The sequence below is a fragment of the Cinclus cinclus genome, chromosome 2, assembly GCF_963662255.1.
Source record: "Cinclus cinclus chromosome 2, bCinCin1.1, whole genome shotgun sequence".
Taxonomy (NCBI): domain Eukaryota; kingdom Metazoa; phylum Chordata; class Aves; order Passeriformes; family Cinclidae; genus Cinclus; species Cinclus cinclus.
Genome location: NC_085047.1, coordinates 53,853,032 through 53,875,848, shown reverse-complemented (window position 1 = coordinate 53,875,848; position 22,817 = coordinate 53,853,032).

Below are 22,817 nucleotides of genomic sequence, written 5' to 3'. Positions count from 1 at the left end.
GTTTGTCACATGCTGGTTAGATTGCATTCCTTGCCTTCTGGTAGCCATTCCTCTGGTTACTAGTGTGGGTGAAGCATTTACAAGTGAAAATTGATAACAGTGCCTTTTGCTCCTCAAGTCTCTATGACAATATATTCTTTCCTGCCTATGATTTTGCTAGGAAGTAGGATTTGACTCCTCAGAGGGTGGGTTTGTGTCATCCACCACATTCTGGATGTTCTGCTCAGAGAAATCTAATTTAATCGGGGATTACTTGAATGTCCTACTGAGCCCCACTAGGATTTGACTTGCAGGCAAAGAAAAGAGGGCATGCTCTTTATTGGCTCTAATTCAGTAATGGCCCAAAGCTGCAGGGAGTCAGCTCAGACCTCAACAAAATATATTGCTGCTTCACCAAAGAAAGCAGAAGAACATAATGCCCTTCTGGAAGCAATTCTGAGCCAGCAGCTCAATACAATAAAGAATGCCCTTTTCTTTCCTTTCCTAGTAGCATCCCAAAACCTTTTTCTACAAATGATGCATATTTTTGAATTATACAAATCATACCTATCAACAGTAGCTTTGATGTGTTCAAGGGTAGCTTGACAAGCAAAGCCTTAAGCAAGAGTAGGACACTGCATTGCTTGGAAAAAGAGACTGAGTTTAAAAAAATCCCTTCAGCCAGGCTTAGTGTCACAGCCTGAAACCAGCTGTGAGCTTTAGTGTCATCACAGAGATGCAGTAATACCTTTAAACAGCACGCTGACCTTCAGGATGGTCTCCCTAAGGACACCTCCCCCTTATCTCCCACCTCATGTAATGGTCTGCGTGATCATTCTGGCCCTCAAGTCTTCCCACCGATTTGCTACTCCTTAGGAAGATGGCCCACATTCTCCCTGAGGAGTAGTAAATCAGCAATGAGGAGGATGTGACTGTGTCACTGCAGATGTAATTCAGTAAGCACTGAGGACACTGACATACAAACTGGGCAGCACAGATCCCACTGGAGACATGCCACCCTAGATCCCATGAGCATTATGGCTGTCCTGAAGCCCCTTCACAATTAATCCCTCGGGTTTGCCATTATGAGCTAAGTGAAAGCTGGTGTGGGCACAGCACTGAACCAACACCCCAGGTTATATGTCCAAGATATGTGTAGGCTTAAACTTAAAACATCACCTCAAACAAACCTGGGAGCAAACTGTCTACAATTCATCATTGATTCACTTCACAGTGATTTACCTAGGCTCAGAGACGAAGGGGTGAGGACACTGAAGCAGTGAACCCTAGAGATGGATCCAATGAGCAGTGGCCTCTGTCTGAGACAGCCTGGTGCAGTCTGAAGGAGCAACAAGCACAGGTTTGCAGATATATGGGGAGAAATCCTTCTCAGCCAAGAGGCAGCATGAAAATCCATGGCTGGGCTCTCTGTGGAGACATGAAGAGATGAGAACATAGAGATGCTGACACTCAAACCTGAACCGGATACAACTCTCTCATGCCTGAATTAGGCAGCAGCTGAAGATCTTAGGCAAGCTGGTGGCCCACAGCTGTACAAACTGGAGGGAAAAGTCTCATTGATATCTCATAACATTTTAACTTTCACCTTCCAAGCATACTTATTCTCACCTCTGTTTATACACAGAGTTGAAGGGTGGCACTGACTGAAGTTTTCCTATCTTCACTGATCGTGGATTTGGCTCTACCACACCTAAACACTCTGTCCTGAGCCAGCAGACCACTTTTGAACGTTTATTTTTAAACAGGTGAACAGTCCCATTACCTTTGTGACTCTTGTATGATACATTCTTTACTGTTACCACAGCTATCTCTGTTACTTTGAACCTCATTTATGTTCCCACCAGTTCCTGGCCTTTTCCCCTAACCCTCTCAGTTTTCTGATAACATATGTACTTTTAAGTGTTACATCTCTTTGCTTCTCCAAGCTTGCATGTGCACAGACCTTTAATTCACAGTGAAAGGGTCTCCAATAATTAACCAGCACTGCAGTGTCACTTCCTTCTGTCTTATTAAGGGAAGACAGATCTCTGTTTCATAAACCTACAGCACTATTATGGTACTCCAGAATGTACTTATTACGAAGAATTATACAGACAATTAAAGATTGTAATTTTATTTCTCCTTTTTATTCATGATTAGGAATGTGAATGAACTAAACATGTAAGTTAATGACATGGTTTTGTATGGATGTTTTGTCTGGCATATTTTGTCAGACTGCTTCCCTGTTGCAGGAAACACTGAAATTAACTATCTTATTTTCCTCATTAGTTATCACAGATGAATAATTTCTAGCTATTTAACAGATCTGGTATGGATATAGCAGCTGAATTTCATACCCAGCATGACAATACTCAACAGAGTTATTGTTTGGTAGTAGGATGTTTTTGTTTGTGCATTCAGCCTTGCCTCCACTGATCTAAAATTAGATCTTTTCTGGACTTCAGTATAGTATAAAACCTGGGCTGAAAATAGGAGATAGTGTCTCTTTGGTATCTGGTGACCACCCTTGAGCCAGGTTTTCTGACAACATGTTGGAGCTCATTAAGATGCACATACACAGATATATACGCCCCTCTCTGCCATTTCCCTCCTAATCCTGGTCTGTGCCTGATGCTTCATAGGTCTCTGAATACATAAAAAGCATTGACTTTGCAGTTCACTACCCCAGTGTATTCCTCCTCCATGCAGTTACTCAGCTGACTTGTGATCTTGCTGCTGTTTCCAACTGCAGCCCTGAAGTTTTTAAACTCTCCCAGTGCACTGCAGCATGCAAAAAAAATTTCCTTCCCCACCCCACGCAGATTTATCAGGTGCCCACACTTGTCCACTAGAAGAACTGAAAGAATATATTTGCTTACAACACCAAAGTCAGACCTGGTTCATACAAGAGTAAAGGCGGGATGGTTTTGTGATCATGAGTCCAGGCATGGATGACACAAGACTGGCCACTGACAGGATGTAAATGGCCAGAAAAGTGGTTGGTGGAGTCCAATCTGGTGGAAAGTTCTGTGGCTATGTATCAAGTATACAAACTTTGAGGATCAGAAATAGAAGTGACAGTAATAAATTCCCTAGAAACATTGCACATCAAATATGACAGCTGTTTCATTTGGGAGTTATTTATTTATTTTAAAGTAGATCTTAATTTCCTTGCCAGAGTAATGCCAATCTTTTGTTCTATAAGATTTCAGTTTATTTTAGGAAGTACTGTGAATATGAATAATGGGATCCCTGGTATGTGGATTCTGTAGTATTATATTTTGTCACTAATGACCAGATCAGTTTCTACACTGATAGCATTATTTACCATTCTGATTACTATTTACTCTCAAACCATGCTATATATGAAGGGTCAAGAAGTGCTAGTTGGGGAGGGTAATATGTGCTTGTCTCAGCCCACTCATTAAACCCACCCTTTTAAAATTGCTTATGGGTGGTTTTTCAAGGATCTCCCAGTGAGAGGTCTGGGATAGATGGTTTTAAGCACTGTATTTGCTCATCCAGTGCTTCCTGTCAGGACTCAGCTGTGTTGAGAAGCACCAGAGGTGACTCAAAGGTTTGGACATGGCTTGTAATTTCAGTTCACACAACCCACAGGCACATGACTTCTTTTTCCAAATTATTACTGAGTTATGCTACAACGAATCCTAATGACCCACAATGAAATGCTTCCCTACACCAAGCAAGGAAAACCACTATCCACAAATTCCCCATTTTATTTCTCTGGCCTCTATTGAAATAATTAATCATGTGAGGGGAAAAACACACACAGGCTTGCTGTGAGGTCACAGTGAAACGATACATCACGAAGGCCATAAAAACACTATAAACATGAAATTACCAGTAGTGACAAAACAAAACAAAACAAAACAAAACAAAACAACCCTCTAGAAAATAAACCAGAGAAGAAGTGAGGTGAGGACCTCCACTGGCTCACAGTATTAGTATTTGCCAAATGAGGGACTTCAGCAGGGAGCACAGGGCTGTGCAGGAGGGTTTTTGGTCAGGAGGCAAGCAGCAGGGGAAGCTGGAGAGCAGGACAGCCTTTGCCCCAAGTCGTGTTGAGAGAAGGAGTTTTACAGCCTCGCCAGGGCTGGCACAGCTCCTGGCATCCTCCACCAAATGCTGGGTGTCAGTGCAAGTGACGGCTGTGTGCGTCTCGGGACACCCAAGAGGGGTTCTCAAGGGCATAACCAGGAAACATGTTGCCTGATGCTCACATTATTTCTCAACATCTCCCTGCGCTAGTAAGCCAACTTTTCTGCTAGGCTAGCAGAGAATTGCAGCACCCAGGCTTAGTGAGTAAGAGTGCCCATTGTTGTTGAAGTAGGTCAGGGAAGAGCAAGCTGCCAGGTGGGACACGCTGCGCCAGCGCGGGTGAAATCTGTTCCTCTCCCAGCTCCTGCTGTTCCCAGAAAAGGCACGGAGGGCACTCAAGTGAGCTTCTGATGGGGCTGTTCTGCTGCCAAATGATCTTCCTCCACAAGCACAGGCAAGGTCAGAAAAGGGAGCTCAGGTGAAGGAGCTAAGGTAAGGGAGCTAAGGTGACCACCTCTGCCTGAAGCAGAGGTGGTCACTGCCTCTGACCTGGGGCTTCTCAAGGAGGACCCTGAGACTGGGGGATTGGCACTGCACTGTGCTGCGAGGTAGGGTTTGTCCACGTGCCTGCAATCGGAGCCATATTCACCTGCCAGTGACGGGGCAGTGGAGCCCTGCTGTCCCTCTCTGCCTGCTGAGTTCTGCCACTCCACACAGCTCTGGCACAGAGTCTGCCTGCATCAGCACTGCAGGGGAATTGGACTGGACAATCTGCAAAACAAAAAGAATATATGGTACACCCCTGCAGTGAGAATACATTTAAATGTCCCCACTCAGATGAGAAAATATTTTGTTTGCTGATGGAAATACCATTTTCTTCTGTACGCTTGGCCTGCCTCACATAATTCAGAGGTTAAGATGGGAATAATCCAGGGGACTGGTATAACCTAATACTACCAGAGCCAGAGATAGAATTTCATGCATGGAAGGAAAATTGATTCTATCTAAATATATTTCTCCTTATAAACCTGGTTCTTCTCCAGTGGGCCTTGAGGAAAGCAAGAATAATACTAGAACAAATCTCTCTGTTGCAGGTGCTGACTTGAGGTGCTAGGTCAGAAATATTTACTAAGATAGCCTTTAATCCATGAAAGTGCACAGCAACTTAAAAATATATATTGTAAGTAACAGGACATGATATTTGCAATCATTTCTTTATTACATCATGTTTCATCATTTCCTCTAATTGAGTCTTGCAGTTTTGATCATGTCTGTTTTCTAATTTTCTCCCTCTAGTCAGTCAAGTAAAAAGGATGATATGGTAACAAGAATAAAATTAAGATTCTGTGGCTATGTAAATAGCTGGAAATCAACATGGACTAAGTTACAAATAAATACAAATATTCATGATTTACAGGAAGGAGAAAAATGTGCTCAGAACACAAAATCCAGCAAAATTTCTGATCATAGTATAACCCTAGAGTGTTACTCCCCTAGAGTGTGGAACTCTAACAGGAATAGGCAACAAAGTTTACCCTGTGGAAAGAGATTCAATTGAAGAAATACAGAAGCAGAGAAGAAACTACTGATGAAATTATAGTGCATCCCCAAAGGAAATTCTACTGGGGATAAACTAAAAGGAGGTAACTGTTTGGATAGAATCCAAATAAACTTTATGTTTCATATTACTTGTTTCTTTTTGAACCAGGAAAAAAAAAAGCCAACCAGAGTTTTTAACTTATTAATGGAAATCAATTAGAAACAGTCCAAAAATCAAATAGAAGCCAAGTGAAATGCAGAGCTGACTAGAAGCTCTAAAGGAAATGTTCTTTGTCTTAACTAGGCTATTAGAAAACAAAATATAGAAGCAGTAAGAGCTTCAAAGAAATGCAGTGGACCAGGTCCAAATCCCAGAAATACACTGGGTTGGAAAAGATTTACTGGGCCGTCTAATTTATTTAACACTTTCAATTCCTAAAAGTGCACCAGTTATAAAATGTACAGCATATATTAAAAACCACATTGCACTTCTTTGAAATTAATGAATGGCTGCTAAATTTGAGCTCCTGTTTTCCATTTAAAAACCACTTAGTATAACCAGAAGCCAAATAGTTTGGGTTACTCAAAGCAGAGGAATGCAAACAAAAGAAATCTTGGGCACTGAAAGATTAAGAATGGCTATTAAAAAAAAAATAGAAAAAAAGTTACTTATACAATTTTATGTTTAATTCTGCTAGATATTTCTTTGTTTTTTATAAATGCACATTTTGTCCTAGTTTTAAGTATAAGATGCTGAAGTTAAGGTACAATCCATCTGCAAGAGAGAGCTATTGTCACTCTATGTCCCACACTGTGTCAGAGCCAGCATCACTAAGCCAGCTACCAGTGTGAATCCTGAGATGGATGTATGAAAAGGAAGGAGGAAATGTTTCAGCTTTCCTGCCAAGGTGTCTAAAAGCAATAGAGAAGAAGTCTCCTCTCCCATGCCTCTGTGATTTTTCCTGCCTACCTCCTATTGCATCCTCTGCACCTGCAAGAAGGGTGTGTTCTGGTACATCAAGGCTCAAAGCTGTATCCCCTTAAGAAGGAAATCAAGAGCTAATTCTTGATCAGCATAAACTGGCTTGATGCACTGGCCTCTCCAGGGTTACACAAACTAAACCAACACACTTCAGGGAATACACAGCATTTCAAATCCCTTAAACACATTTTAAAAAGATAGCAAGAATGTAGACACAGGTGGCACATATGAAGAGAGTGAAGTCTGAGGATGAAGAAGATGAGTCAATGGGCAAACAGCCCACAGAGCAGTGGGGTCAGGAAACACACCTTATGTATACACACAGGGATGTATCCACACATCCACACAGGTCTGTTTTCTTTGTTACTGACAGCACCACATCTGCTTTGAGCTCAGGCTGAGATGTGAGCTCAAGTGACCCTAATTCCCCCCAAGAGAAGAAAACTTTGTTCCATGATCCACAAATCAGTCAGAACCTGCATGCTGGGCTTCACCCAGCAACCTGGAAAACTGTGACTGGCTCTCAGGGCCCCTCTGATGACCAGCAGGACTGAGGAAAGGGGAAACTTGCACTGTCTGCAGATGAACAGGAGACTTTCCTCTCTATTGCTGCCAAGCCAGCACTTTTCATCAACGTCCAGTCAGTGCCAGAAATTCCTTAAAAGAAAAAAAAAAGCTCTTTGGAGCAGAGCCCTTTTATGTATCATCCCAGAACACAAAGGGGCCCCTAACTCTCAGGGGGGCCTCTTAGGTATTGGCTCAGTATCACAAACTGTAATAATTAAAATAATTTATAGTATTATTTTTGTACATAGGGATTTTCCCTGTCTATCTCCCCCTCAGGAACTTGCCAGTTTAAAGGTGCAGACAATGACTTCTTCGTTACTGCTGGAAAACCAGAAAAACATAAAAGATTGTTGTTATTGTTGTTGTTATTGGAGGAGATACCAAAGAAATTAAAAAAAATGTTTCTATTCCCATTGGCCTTTGTGTAGCTGTGAGCATCTCAAAGGCTCGACAGGAGCTTGGAGAATACACAGAGATATAAAATACAGGCTCAGCTTCATCCTCTCCGCTGTGCAGAGACAAAATACCAGTCAAAATATCTGTGTCAGCGAGTGTTTGCATGTGCAGGTCAAAGCAAGAGAGCTAAGAAGATTCAGGGAAATAGAAAAAGAGAGAGGGAGAAATGGGTGACTACTAGGGAGGGAGTAAAAAGGGGAAAGAGAGATATATTTAGCCACAATAAATTTTGTTATAACTGGTGTAAATATTTCACTTATAACACATTTGTTGAAAAATGATATAAAAAAAAAAGTTTAGAAATTAACAATTTCAGTATTTATCTTCTTTTTAATGCAGCCTAAATCCTCAATTCTATCTTGGAGTTTGAGTTTTATCCCTTTCACATTTTAGAGTTGAAAGCAGGAAAAAAATCTAACAGATAATAAAATGGAGGAGAAAAGAAGAGGCAACATAAATGAAGGGGGAAATTGCAAATCTGAAAATTCTGATAATTCTTGTTTCTGACAAACTGTGTATATCACTGAGTAAAAAAAAAAGTGTTGCTGTTAAAAACTAACATTACTCTCAATTATTCTGCTCAGTGCCAGGCTCATTTTTCAATGACATCTTGTTATTATTATATATTACATTCATTACAGGAGAGCCCAGAGGTTCTCAAGCTTCTGTCATGCTGAGTAAGTACAATATTTAGGAAAGATTATCCTCATCTTAAAGAACTGACAAGTTAACTAGGGACAGGATGCAGCAAGCAGGCAAAGAACATAATAGAAGATAGAGGGGAGGAATAAGGAAAGGGCCCTTGGTGAGAACATGAGTAGCGCAGCTGGAGGGATTTACTGCATATTTCACAAACCATGGGCTCTGGTGTGTCCCCTACAAGTTTCCTTCTCCATGATCAGTGAGTACAGTGGGACTGAAAAGGGAGCTGAGGGTGGTTGGCTCCTCGTTGATACAAGAAGTGTGGTGAGTATGAAGCTGCCACTCATTTCTCCCTGAAACACGTGTATAAACAAGTACATGCTGTACTTGTTTATAGAAATCCATGCCTGCTCCTCATTCCAAGAGCCATGAAAGACTGAGGACTCTTCTTCAGCCTTAGACAGAACTGCACCTGTACCAGCAAGGCACTACCATGCTTAGTGCAAGTCAGGGAGCATCTTCTCATGTTCTGAGACAAAAGAAGCGGGAGGTCTCATCACCATTTACCAGCACTGAGCCTTTGTTATCTCCCCATGGGTAAAGAACAAACACTGCTGGCTACTCTGGAAGCAATACTTTGTCTGCTAACTAGAAAGTACTGCAGTTGCATACAGTGACAGCACTGATATCCTGTGCTCAGAGACAGCTCTTTTACAAAAAGGAAATCCTATTATTTACTGCTCTGGGCTATTTGCAGGAAAATATCTGCTAAGGAGCTTTCCACTATGAATAAAAGTTCTAGAAAATGTCTCCCGACCTCCATTATTTAAATTAAAGTATCCTGATACATGCTCTTGTGTCTTTCCCAAGACTTGAGAAAGACAAAATTGAATAAAAAAAAGTGTAACAATTTAACTTTTTTTTTTTAACAATGACTCAGAGGATGTGTAAAAGAAAACATTTTATGGCATTGGTCTGAGATTTCCCATGGTTGGTAAAACTCCCTGAGTAACAACTGCTTAGAGTATCACTATCCAGAGATTTTAGCATTAGCAGATTTATGTCTTTTCTATTACCTGCAGCAATAAACTGTCTTAAAATCCTCTTGTTCCTTAACCACAAATTGAATTTCAATAAATGTATGTAATATAGCCACAGGAAAGCACAAGGCAGAGTTGTGCGAAGTCTTAAAACTTTACATGCAGTTCTCATTGCCTCAGAAATTTGATCAGATATTGTCCAATCTTAATGTATCTGTACTCACTGGGCTAGGAGAGCAAAACACACCTGAGTCAAAACCTTCTGCTATAGACAAATTAAAGTCATAAAAAGATGGAATGACAAGTGGAAGCACTACAGTGGAATTCTGACCTTCAAATTCCCAGGCTGGCTAGTAACAGGAGAACCTTGGCCTACACTCAAACATCTTCAGGGCTGTCATAAATTGAAAGAAGGATCTTTGATATAAACTGACGTAGCTGGCATATTTCTAATTTCTTCAGCCTTGCTCATGAGATTATACAACCTTGTCGCATGACAACCTCTGTCTCCTATATGGGGTAAATTTCCTGTTCCAAGGAGGAGATGATTCAGTAGCTTTCTGCTCCCTTTACACCTGCAGTCTAGCATAAAGCACCCCAAGGGAACTGGGCTTTTAATGCCCAGTGCCTGAATGCTATTAAATTAGCAACCTCTGCCCATTAAACTCTCCATCTCACCTGTGGCAATTCCTCACCTTTGAAAGGTTACTATTATTCTCATCATTATCTGTACCCTGGTAGAGGCTGCATAACCACACATCTTTAGCATTTTTTAAAGTAGATGTCAATCTTTAGCATTTAACAGAGAGCCTTGCCCAAATTGCTTCAAAGGGTCAGTGAAGGCCCACTTGCAGCACTGTCCTAGCAATATCTCTGAGTCTGTGGTGGTTAAGTAAAAGAAGTATATGTGTGTTTGCCATCAATACTTCAGAGGTGTGGGTTGAGCATTGTGCCACTTTCTCTTCCACTGTCCCACTTTTCTCTTCCTCCTATACTGGCACGTCACTACAGAGCACATTCTCAGTAAATCTTAGGCAAGAGGCTCCCAACCTCTGGTCTCTGCTGAGGGGTTTTCAGCTGGTCTGTGAAAGTGATGGTCCACAAAAATGTTTTAAACTTATGAACTCCCTCTGGCTTCATGGATGGTCTCAGAAAAAGGAGGTTGAAATTGTTTGAGCTGTTTGAGAACCAGTGGTTTAGGCAACAAGCTCCCACTGGTATCAGAACAGGCAGTGGTTAGAAGCTATGCACAAGTACAGCCATGCACAAAGGTCCTGCAAATGCACACAGATTTTATTTTGCCGAGACTCATCGTTATCCTGCTACCAAAATGGTGATCATGGTCCTGCCATGCAAACAACATACAGGCAATGTCAGCAGACAATTCTGTGTATTCCCAGTGACAGCTTTTTCTGAGGATTTGGCTGTGCCAGAGGTGGCACTGAAGTCCACAGGACAAGCAAACAAACCACTTTTTATGCTAAATACAACGGTAAACCATAGTGTCTGTGATCACTTTTCTTCAAAAAGTGAGAACAGTCATCTGTGTTTTTGGACAAGGCTCCTTCACTTCACCATCTGCAGCAGTGCACCTATCTTGAAAATAATGAGTTGGCAATGACTGACAGCATAAGGTGCTTATGGCATCACAGGACAGCATTTCAACAGCTCCTGTGGAGCAGGATGGGAATGACTTTCAGCCACTGTCACCATTGGCTGAAAGAGAATCAATATTGAAGGTAATATTTGGCACTTCCAGACTAGCTTTTGACTGGTGGACATGAGATAATGAATGCTGACCTCTGGTGCAGAGATAATCCAGCACTGCACTTTCAGAAAATGTGTTGTGAATCAGACTTCATAAGTACAGGTAAATTCTGACTTCTAATGGCTGCTATTACATATAGTCCTTTCAAAATTATTTATTGACAATAGCCCAGTAGGTTCCTCACTGGATTTCAAAGCATTTAAAGACATCTTTTCTCCTTGATTCACACATACATCTGGTATTTCTTTCGCCAAAGAAAGATAAATCTGGCTTAGTTTTGACCAGCCTACTTGAGTTTTGCAAGTAATAAGAGCTCAGGCATTAAGCACCAATGCTCACAGGTTTGTAACTTGCTGGCTGAATCTTCATGACACAGGGCCTTAAATTTCTTATAAGTACAAGGCAAGGATAAGGAGTAGATGCCATTACTGAAGGTTGAGTCATAACTCAAGAGCTTCTAGGCGGCAGAATGTCTTAATGACACAACTGAGAACATAAGAGACTGACCTCGGAAAGTGAAATAAATGAGCTTGCCTGCCACATTTTCACTTAAAGAAGTCTGTAATGATTAGAAATAAGTGGAGATTCACCTTGGAGCAATATATAATTTAATAAAACAAACACATTTTGAGTAGAAAGCATAAAGCTGAGAGTTACTCAGGGTGGACAGAAAATGATAATAAATTATGCAAATCAATAGGCAGAGAGACTAATAGTAAATATCATAGAAAAATCACAGTGCCATGTGTGAACACAGCTCCAATAACATGCAGTGTTGTGTTGGGACAACTTGTAGACAAAAAAGCTTCTGTCATGCCAGGTTTGGTCAGAGTACTTCCTGTTTACCAGAAAAGGTGGCCAATGCAGATCATATGGGATGATCATAGTAAATAAAACCCAACAGCACTTCCATAGTGTAGGCACTGAAAAGGTCACTGTCCCCAAGTGAAGCACTGTGTGGTGGCTGCTGTGCTGCTCTGAAACCTGGATGACATGAAAAGGCACCTCAAGTAGGTACAAGCTGCAGCTTACTGCCCTTTCCTGCCTGCAACTGGCCCTAGTGCCAGCACGGTAGACAGAAGAGCAAATAACACTATTTGAAAGTTTTCCAGGTAGGGCAAGATTTTAGTGCAATGCAATTTAAAACACAGTAATCTAGGGCTGCAAGTGGCAGTTTGGTCTGATTTTTAAGAAGAGCAAATTAAGATTTGTAAACCCTAGGTTGTATTCAGGTAGTTTCTGCAAGCAGTTATTTGTTCAGGAAGGAAAATAATATCCCAACCAAGTCACAGCAGGCTTATAGTAAACTAAACTATACTTTGATTATTGCTGATGATGAAAATGCAACTTGGTTCATCTTTAGTGGGGAGATGGAATCTTTAATACATTTTTAGTGTCTTTTGAAATTATTGCTGTCTGTGCTAGAGCCAGGCAATTAAATCTGCAGCTCAGTCTTTGCTTTAGTGAGCTGTGTTACATTTTCTGGAAGTTCTGGGGTAAGGAGCCTGTAAAGAGGGATTCCAAACTTCTGCCAGTCAATGCTGCATAGAATTACTCTGTTCTGCACCCTCCAGATTCTATAATATTAGAAGCATTTTTTCCACTTTTGATTTGATGCCTGCAAACAGATGATATGCCTGGATGAAGCATGTTTCTGAATTGTAACCAAATATTATACAAAATAATGATATTAAAGAGGAGGTGATAGATATGAGTCTTGTCATCTGCGTGTTTAATCTGTTCTACTGAAGTAATTGTGTATTCACAGTGGAGATTTACACTTAGCTTCCCTTGTATTATTTGTGGCAGCTTTCACTATCTGCCAACAGAAATTTCATGAATGTTGTGAGGACAAAAAGGTGTAGCCTGGGATGGCAGTGCATCAGAAGTAGCAGCAGCCAGTAGCAGTTGTTGTGCAGTAAGTAATGACTAATCAGCTTGGCTGTGTTGTGCATTCCTTAGTACATTGCCACACTTCCCGAGATGGACTGTAAACCACCTATTTAGGATTATACTCAAGGAGGTTGTGGTGTGCACCTTTTCTTGTTCTTGTTATTGCTCATGTCATTAGAAGAGATTCATTTGATATCATTACTTGTGCTCGTTAAAATCTTTGTGACTAGAATATGGTACAGTATCAGAATTTTAATGCCTCATATATTCTCTGAGAGATGATGGCAATAAATGCTACTGCTTTGACCTTCTCCGGGTTTTATAATTTGATTCACTGATCATCTCCATTCATTCATCTCCATTTGTGCCCATATAGAGAATGAAGAGCCAGAGAAGAACTACAGCTACCAACAGACAAAAATATTTACAAAATTTAATGTCCACTATTTGTAAGCAAATCAACAGTTTGTAGCTTTTAATCATCTGCATTAAGCATTAATATCCTGCCTTTTCCTTGAGACAGGGATTGCTGTGAAGAGGCAATGTGTGGATTCTTTAGTGTTACAGGAACACTTCAAAGCAGACTGGTAACCACACATACCTGTGACAATACCTGCAGTGAGGAACGGGGAAAAGGGCTTGCTGTTTGGTGCTCTTTACAGGAGACACCTTAAAAGAATTTCTAGGATTTTATTTTGAGTGACTGTGAAGGTGAAGCAATGACCAATTGACCCTACCACTGCCAAGATTTCCCCAAGCTTTCTTTATTGCTGGCCTCCTATTACTGTATGTAGTCAGTAGGATTAAAAGGTGCTCAGAACAGGGATATCCAGGTGAAGATGTGTTAGGCATACTGCCAAACCACAGCCACCAAATTCAGGAGTTTATTTTAGAAGCCTAGATTGGACTGCTCTCCCCACAGCTCCCAGGGTAGAAAGAGAGAACATTTTAGGACTCATTGGGCCCATTTTAGACATCAAATTAAACCTATATCTTTCCCGTATAGGCACTGAACTGAAGGAGCTCTTTCAGAAGATGATCTATAGCACTGAAGAAGACAAATACTCTCGATGGCTGGCTGCAAGAAGCTGCCTCTCTCCTTTGCCTGTTGAGGGAGAGTAACCCTTCCATGCAAGCTCCTGAGCTGGGGGCTTAAAACTAGGCAGCATGATCACCTCCCCTACTCAAAACACTTGACCTGGGTGCTCCTGGGAGGTGAAAATGGAGTGTTGTCTGGTGTACACTCCCTGCAACAGCAGCTTGTGATTTGAAGGAGTATTTCTTTCACAGACTCACTGACTTGAGGGAGTTCACCTGATTTATAGCACAGACTGAGTTGTAGTGTTTGAATTGGAACTGCTTGAGCTTGTCTGTAAAGAACAAGAAAATTTCAGTATGAAGTGTGACAGAATAATTTCTTTTTACCTATTTCCTTTTACAAACATCTACTTTTCAGCAGGCAGATTACAAAATGAGGCCCCATTTGCTCCTGCAATCTGCTCTGCCTTGGTACAGGGTAGGACTATACATGGGAGCTCATTACTTCATGAATCTCCAGTGAGCTCCAGCACTAGATATATAAAGCTACCAGAAAGACCATCTTTTTTTTTTTTTTTTTACCTGTCACAAGAATTTACTCATCTAGCATTGGGCAGGGATTTTTACAGGTCACCAGTGCATCAGAAATACATTAGCAACAAAACCTGGCCAAATTTAGTCTCATACCCAAGCCAAAGCTCCTTTGGGAACAGACAAAGCAGGTACCTTCCCAAAGTAACATCCTGCAGAAGGGAGGTAAAACACTTGTGATGGCTGCTGGCTTTGTGATTGATGGAGAGTGGGAGACCTGAAATAGCTGCTGCTTTTCCTTCAGGGTCACTGTGGGAAGGTGTGGCTGGTGGCTACTGCTCTCAGGTGAAGTCATGAAGTGATGGTCATCACCCCATCCTCCCAGCTTCCTGGCTGCAGGAGCAGAAATTCCAACTTGTCTGCACACTTCCCCACTCTATTCCTCTTTTTCTTGCCTTCCTCTTCAGGTGTGCCCAAACCAACCTCCAGCCTCTGAGTTGAGTGGTGAGAACTTTCACTTCTGGGAAGCTCTGACCACAACTTTAGAAAAAGCATTCAACTTCATAAAAAGCATTTAGGGATGGTCTATTAATGGCATTTAGCAGCTCTCATGTTCTACTCAGCGGGAGCCTTGGTACAGAGGCAGTCGGACCATCCCAGACACACACCACCATGGTGGGTTAGGCAGCCTGGTGTCTCAAAATCAGACTTTTGTTTGTCTGTTCTTCCCCTCTGCATCCAGGCAGTGCCAACTGTGGATGTAGTTAACTGATGGCATGTGGAAGCAGAGCACACTACAAAATCAGTCACCAAACCCCCAAAATCTCTTCAGAGCAAGAGGGAACTCACCTGCAATGGCAACAGGCTGGCAAGGATGTGAGCTGGCTGGCACCAAAAGGGTTGCACTATTGGCTCTGAAATAAAGTAAACAGGGGAGAGGTTATAAGTCACCAAAAACAATTGCTAAAATAGGGTAATCAGAGAAAATGTTTCTTCTCTTTAGGAAAGCAGCAGTGAAATTAAGCATTCAGTGGTCTATTCCTTGTCTCCACTCCAGATTGATCCATGTGAGACAGACATACAGACAGGTTAGGAAGGACCAGGCAGTAGGATGCTCAGTGAAAGGAACCCACAGCTTTAGCAGAAGATTGGTCCCTAGGCAATTTCAGGGTGATAAGACATGTCAAAGCACCAATGCAGAGATAAACATGACTTCACACTCAACGATATTTGGAAGCTCTTGTCCAGAACAGTATCTAATTTGACATCATTGCGAAGCATCAAGAGCACAGCCATGGTCTTGCCTTCCACCACAACATGGTTTTATCCTGACTGCACCAATGCTAGGATAAATATCACCGACAGAAAATTAAAACCTTGCAGGAACACAAAAAAGAAGGGGGTCCCCAGTCCTATCAGAGACATAGAATTACCTGTATAAAAGCCAAACATATCAGGTTAGGCACTTTTTACTGGATTTGTGCTTTGTTAGCTTGTGATTTCTTTTTCCTAATCCTGTATGGGTACAAGCAACTACAAGAACAGGTGTTGCCTTTTTTCACTGCAATGTCTCAAAATTACACTTCCTACATGTTTACCTAAATATCTGCTTGTTTAGGCAGGAAAAATGTGAGATCCTTTTTTCTCCCCCTAGTTGGAAAGGAGATATGAGATGGCATTTCAGTAACTTCTCTGGTTGTGTTTTATAAGTGCAAATTTATTCCTATGTCAATATTTAATTTCCTATATATTAGGCTACATATATAGAATTTTACAAACATAATTCTGGAACTTCTGAGCAACAGATGAGCTCTAAAGTCAGAAGGTGTTTTGACTCACTAGTTGGAGGAAAATAAGGATATAATGAGGTCCCCAAACAAATATTCCTGTTTCAACTTGAGACTGGAGAACCCTAGAAAAAGCAAAAATATCTCAGCTTTAATTCTGGGCAATGGGTGAGGTGAAATAAGACAACATTTTGACTTTTCTTGCCTGGGAAGGGCTGAGTTGACTTGTCTGGCAGTGAGTGATCACTCAGCATGGAAGAAACAAATTTGAGTAGCCTGCAGAAAGATTATTTGAGAACAACTACCTACAAAAGCCTGAAAAGCAAGGTCAGACTCTCTTTAGACATACACTGGTGTGAATCCAGAGTAACTCTAGTTGAAGCAAACTGAGTAACGCACTGATGTAAATGAGATCAGACATAACTTGCTGTCAACACAGTCAAATTTTAAGTTGGTCAAAGAACAAAATCTTCCCTTGTGTATACTCAGAATTTATCTGATGACTGTAGACAGATTTAGATGGAAATATTTCCTCCAAAGAATTCCATAAGTCCAAGTAACTTCTCAGCGTGAGAAGGAAGTCAGTATTTTTATAAAGGGAACACTAAATCAGAAAATATGTGGCCTTTAAAAAAATCATAGAAAAACTTCTTTGCAGCCTCTTGAGTTGTGTATCACTTCCAGTGATTACATTTTCAGTCACTGCTGATGTACTGAATGCAGCATGACTACTTCATAGATTTTTTAAAGGAGCTGGAGTGCTGGACAGGATGGAGGAGAATTTTATGCCAATGCTGGCTAGAATGGGAGCTGGCCCTGTGCTTTTATTTTTTCTCCATCTTGTTCAACTACATCAACTCCAGATTTATTTCAGATTAAAGGCTGCAACATTGTCATTAAATATCAGCATTAACATTGGAAACCCAGTCTGCTGCCATGGTTGGCAGTGCCAAAACAAGCTAACCATTCAATGCCTCTGAGGTGCTTTACTTGATCTTTTTCTTTGGAGCTCCAGCAAGCTGTCGTCAGAGCCTGGCATTCCAGGCATCTTGTTCAAACCCGGGTGAAAACAAAGCACAGGGGCTTCCTGTCTGCCAGGAGTACTGAAATGCTATATGATCTTCATGGTACTGCCTCACACAAGTTGGCCATTTTGCCCCAGTTCTGCTGAGGGGAGCTTGCACATGGAGGTGGGAATGTTCCCTGGTTTGGCAACCTTCAAATCCATCAGCTGGATTTGCTAGGCAGGAGTGTGGGTGATTTTCAAAACTCCCAGCTGCCTGCACTAGTAAACTAACACTGCTGGTGATGATTGTTCCAAGCTGGCCCAGTTTTCCTGTTGGAAGACACCAGTCTAAAATTGGAGAACACAGTTGTTGCCTAGGCAAGATCTAGATGAAGCTGTGCTATTGTAGACCATAAACATTTTATATGGCATCCAAATAATTTTGCCAAAGGCCAGTCCCAGAACATCTCACTTTATCCTAACCATCTCCTAAATGGTGCCTCAGCACTACAAAATCTCTGTAAACTTGTGCTTTCTATCAGAATTTCACCTCACCACAACACATTGATTTCTCGATTAATTATTCTGAGGGACATCATGCCAGTAAGTCAGGAATACAAGCTTAGTTAAGGAATCTCTTTACTGGACATACACCTGTCCCTGAGACAGCAGTAGATATGTGTACAGTTTTCTAGCACAACACAGTCTTTGAGCATGGTCTCTGTTTGCCCTGGTCTGTTCTCATCTCTTTGTGAATCAGAGGTCTAGGGGTACCTCAAGTTGTCTCTTCCTTTGGCAGCTTTCTTTGCTGTAATATGGTCCAAAGAAGTCCTAGCTCAGATATTCAAATTTATTTTATATTAGGCAAGTTTCTAGAATAAAGTTAAGGAACAGCAGTAGGAACATAAAGCAGAAACCCTGCTTTTCATCCAAGCACCCAAACTAGAGCGTGATTCTTGCACCCCTTCTCAGTTACTCAGTTGCTCAGTCCCAAGTAGGTATTTAGAGAATGCTGACACTAAGCTAAGTCAAAAACCTGGTAAAATAAATCTTACTGGTTCTAGGACAGAATGCTCAAACAAAAATTGAACCTAGGTCTACCATCTCCTGAAAAGGACTCTAGCTCCTACCTAAGGTGCCCAAAAGTTTGCATTAAAATGTGCAAAACCACTGCACTTTAGAAAATATGAGACATACATTTGAAACCTTTGAAGATGAGACCTGTATTTGGGACAATACAGATGTTCAGGGCTATTTTCAGGACACCACCTTTAAATGCTTATTTTGGTGGTGTCTGAAAGTAACTGTGACAAGAGCAATGAGCAGCTTGGAGAGCTTGTTGCCAGGCCATGATGGCCCTTTCAGTCAATTTGAAAAGAAGTTACAATGCCTAAATTTACTGTCTGTAACAAATGACCTACTCATCAGGCTGTGTAGAGTGAATATGTTGTGTCATATCCCGGGGTCATGCTGGTCCTTTCACCTCTTCGGACCCTGATTTCCTTTGCACAGAAAGCAGGTTTAGGGAGACAGCATATTCCCAGTTCTTGCTCCAGTACTGTACTGGGATGTGATTCAGATAAATAAAACCAGGGAGTTAGGAAATTCTTCCACTGCTCTAGAAATGAAGCCTTCAACTATCATGTATATTTATGTTCATAGCTTATATAGCAAGGGGAGCTGCTCTGGGAAGCTCATCTGAATTAATTACAGACACAGGTAAGCAGGTAGGTCATTGCAGCTCCTAGTTTTGATATAGCCTCCAGGTCCTAGAGTGACAGGCAGTATAAAATCTGTGCATAAAACATAGATTTCTACAGGAGATATCATATTTGCATTTTTACATTCAATATCCTTTGCCTTCTTTGCTGCCTGAAGTGCTGTGATACCAAAATCATGCATATATGATTGATTTAGGTTATCAGTGAGTGTGGTGAGGAGACTGAGTGCCCATCATGGCAGGTCTAATAGATTTGATATTAACTGGGATGTTTTTTTGCCACAGATGCTGAAAGCACCCTGTGGCTGCTGTGGGCTGTGCCTACAAGGCATGATTATGTGTGTGCTCTGGCATGTGGGTGTGATGGTAATTGTTCACAGCTGCATGCACAAAGAAAACCAGGCCTGGGCAGGCTTCACTTCTTGTTCATTCCTTTCTGCCAGATGTTTTTTCACTTCTGTCAAATTTTCTTTCTCTTAAGAACAAGAAAGGTGATTCAGGGTGCTTCTCAGCTGCTCTCAGGAGCAGGATGTGAAAGCTCTGTGCCTTAGGGAGGGACACTGAGCTCTACTGAACAGCTCCCTGACAGCAGGAGATTGGATAGGATTTGAGTGAGGTCCATTACTCCTGTCCTGGGCCAGCAGAAAAACAGAAAAACACAGCTATGGCTATTCTGGAATTCAAGAAGACTATGCCCCTGTGGCTTAGATAGATACTTATTGCCTTCAAGTGACCTGTGCATGTGCACCATCCTTCATCTGGAAAATATAAAGGCTAAAGATGAGCTTTCCCTAGCTGCCCAGGCTTCAGCCTTTCTGAGACCTTGTAGCATATTGGCAACTTACACTAACCCCTATCAGCATTAGTACTTGATCTGAAAACCTTTTCTTTTATGACTGACCTGGCAGGCACACCTGCAGTGCACCATATGGTCCCCATCCTGTAATAATTGTCAGCGTTCTCTACCCATTTTCCAAGAAACGAGCAATTCCATATCCCATTATAAAACTGACCAACAGTTTTCCCCGCAGCCTGCCCCTGTCTCACATCCCTACTCACCTTCACGTGCCTCATCCCACCTGCTCCTCTGTGGGCTGCCCTTTCAGGTGATGAGAAAGATCCCCACACTAATGCCATCAGGAGATGTCTTGACAATGTGTTCAATGCAGTAGTAATTTTGAATGCAGAAAAATCAGACAATGGCAGCATGTCCTCACCTGACACTGCAAGAATTCAAAAGCTTTCAGAAATGCTGATTAAAAGGGACATCTGGAAGCCACTTAGTTCAAAGCCCTGTTTAAAGCAGGACTGCTGCTTGCGCTAGATCAAGTCAGCTGTGATTATTGATCTGCTTCTCCATTTTCCTATAGTCCACATTAACCTCAAGCTAAAGCTCATTCTCTCATCTATTCCTTCATATTTTTTAGTGCACTTATCACCACTACCACTCCGTATTCTCCAGGCATCTGCTGTTTCTGTGCTCCTTCTGCAGTTTCCTTTCATGTTGTCCAGCCACTATCAGGGTTTTTTCCCATTACACTCAGGATGGCATTTGAACTGATGCACATCTTTGTTCCTTGAAAAACAAAGCATGGTGCTCCCTGCCCCCCTATAGACCACAGGACACTGTAAGCATCTACCTTGAGTGTATTTTCTGGAACTTTGGTGAAAGTTTTTTTGAACAAATATATCTGACTTAGTGGAAAAATTTCTCCTCTTTTTCTTCTTTCTCTAATGGACAGGCTTAAACAAAGAAAAAAACAGTCAGTTGTAACTTGCCTAGAAGCTTAGAGGCCATGTACAAAAGATTTCTTCGCCATATTTCTTAAATAGTTTATACAGAACTTAAAGACATGAATAGCATAATAACCACTACTCAGACTGATACCGCTGCAGGGAAATCACTGGGAATACAAGCAGCAGAAGACACGCCTATATAATCTCTAGAACTAAATTTAGACAGAGCTATATCTCTGCCTAATTGTTCAACCCATTTCCTCTTCTCACAGTGGAACAAGGATTCCTTCTGGAGCAGATGGATCTTGTTCAGTGTCTTTTGTTTAGCTTTCTTCCTAGGAGCCCCATCTTTTGCAATTGCTTGCCTTCTGCATATTCTTTCTAAATACACCTCCAGACAGACCTGTCAGAACTGTCTGCCTTTAGAGCAGAGAGTTTTGCTGTGTTACATTGCAATCCATGACACCCAGTCAGTTGTTCAGTTTATATTGGAAGGATCTCAGGTATGACCAGTATCCCTCTACTACCTCAAACCATCCTGGCTTTTTAACATGGCTTCAAAAGGCACATGAAAGATTCTCTATCTGAAGAATTAGGATATAAAATAGAGGAAGAGTTCAGGTGCAACATCCTAACTGTACAGCCTGAGAGCTCTTTTGGGATGGTTTTTCTCATGAAGTGTTGCAGTATCCAGCATGCCTCACCAAAATGCCTGGTCCCACCATCAGCATAGTGATGGGAGATATCAATAGGAAGTAAAAATAAGCTCCTGGTTGATCAGTAATAGGCTCTTAAACATGAGAATCACTCCACTTAACCAAACAAAGTTTGCAACTTGGGTTGAAATAGCACTGCTGATAAGATAGCTTTAACTCCATTAATAAGTAATGGATATAGGCTGATTATACAGCTGAGCTGAGTTGACCTGATGACTGCTTGGCCCTGAAAGGATTTCAGTTCATTCAACTCTCCTCTGTTTTCTTCCTTTCTGCCCTCACCATGACTGCTTAACCTGCTCATTTCCTTATATTGGCTCTAGTGCTCCTCTGAGTGGATGCTGAGTGACCTCAGCACACTGATATAGTAAAAAACTAATTTGAGGGAGAAAACTACCAAACATCCCCCAAAGAATTTTCTGACCACTTTCAAGTTGAAGGATCTTACTACAGGGTCAGAAGACAGTGACAGCCACTCTAACAGAAAGAAAAGAAAAAAATTTAAAAAGTACAACAAAGCTGGAAAGACACACATAGGGAGAAATGTGAAGGAAAAGGAAAAAGTAGAGGTTCTCCATATCTCCTTTTGCAAGAAAAAGTCGCTAACGTCTGGAGATCCCTGTGAAGACCCAATAAATCTGTTTGAGGAGACTCTGGATCCACCAGGCCATTGCTAGTCCCAGTATGAGAGCAGCTCACGGCTCCACAAAGGAAGGCAGAACTGAAGATCCAGACAACTGGAAGATTGTTTTAACTTTTATTTTAATCTGCAAATTAAATGTAGAAATATTTTCCACCAACCTTCCTCAAGAACTGCTAAGCTTTCTGGGTACCTCTTCTGGTGGTTATTCTCCCCACTGCCACAACAGACAGCATTTGGCTGTTGCCTACAAACACAGGATGTAAGATGTGGGCTGGTACCACAGTGATATCAGCAATCCAAGCTAACTCTGAAATAGGACAGCTACTTGTCTGGTATAATCCAGTAGGAAAAAGCTGTACTGCTTCCAGTACTCCTGTGATTTTATTTAACTATACACAGTGTTTTAGACATCTTATTCTGAATAATGAATACTTCTACCTCATTTAGATAAGTAAGTGCTTATTATGATACATAAGAATGACAATAAACATTTTTTTTCTCTTGGGAAGCTACATTTTCATTGCAATTTTTCTGCACTCCAACTAGAATGAGAATATTATCTGCTGTCAAAGATTTCTGAGAAAAAAAAACTATTTAGAACATTCTCCTCTAAAAAACTTACAAGCCATGAGAAAGAAAAGAAAAGAAAAGAAAAAAGAAAAGAAAAGAAAAGAAAAGAAAAGAAAAGAAAAGAAAAGAAAAGAAAAGAAAAGA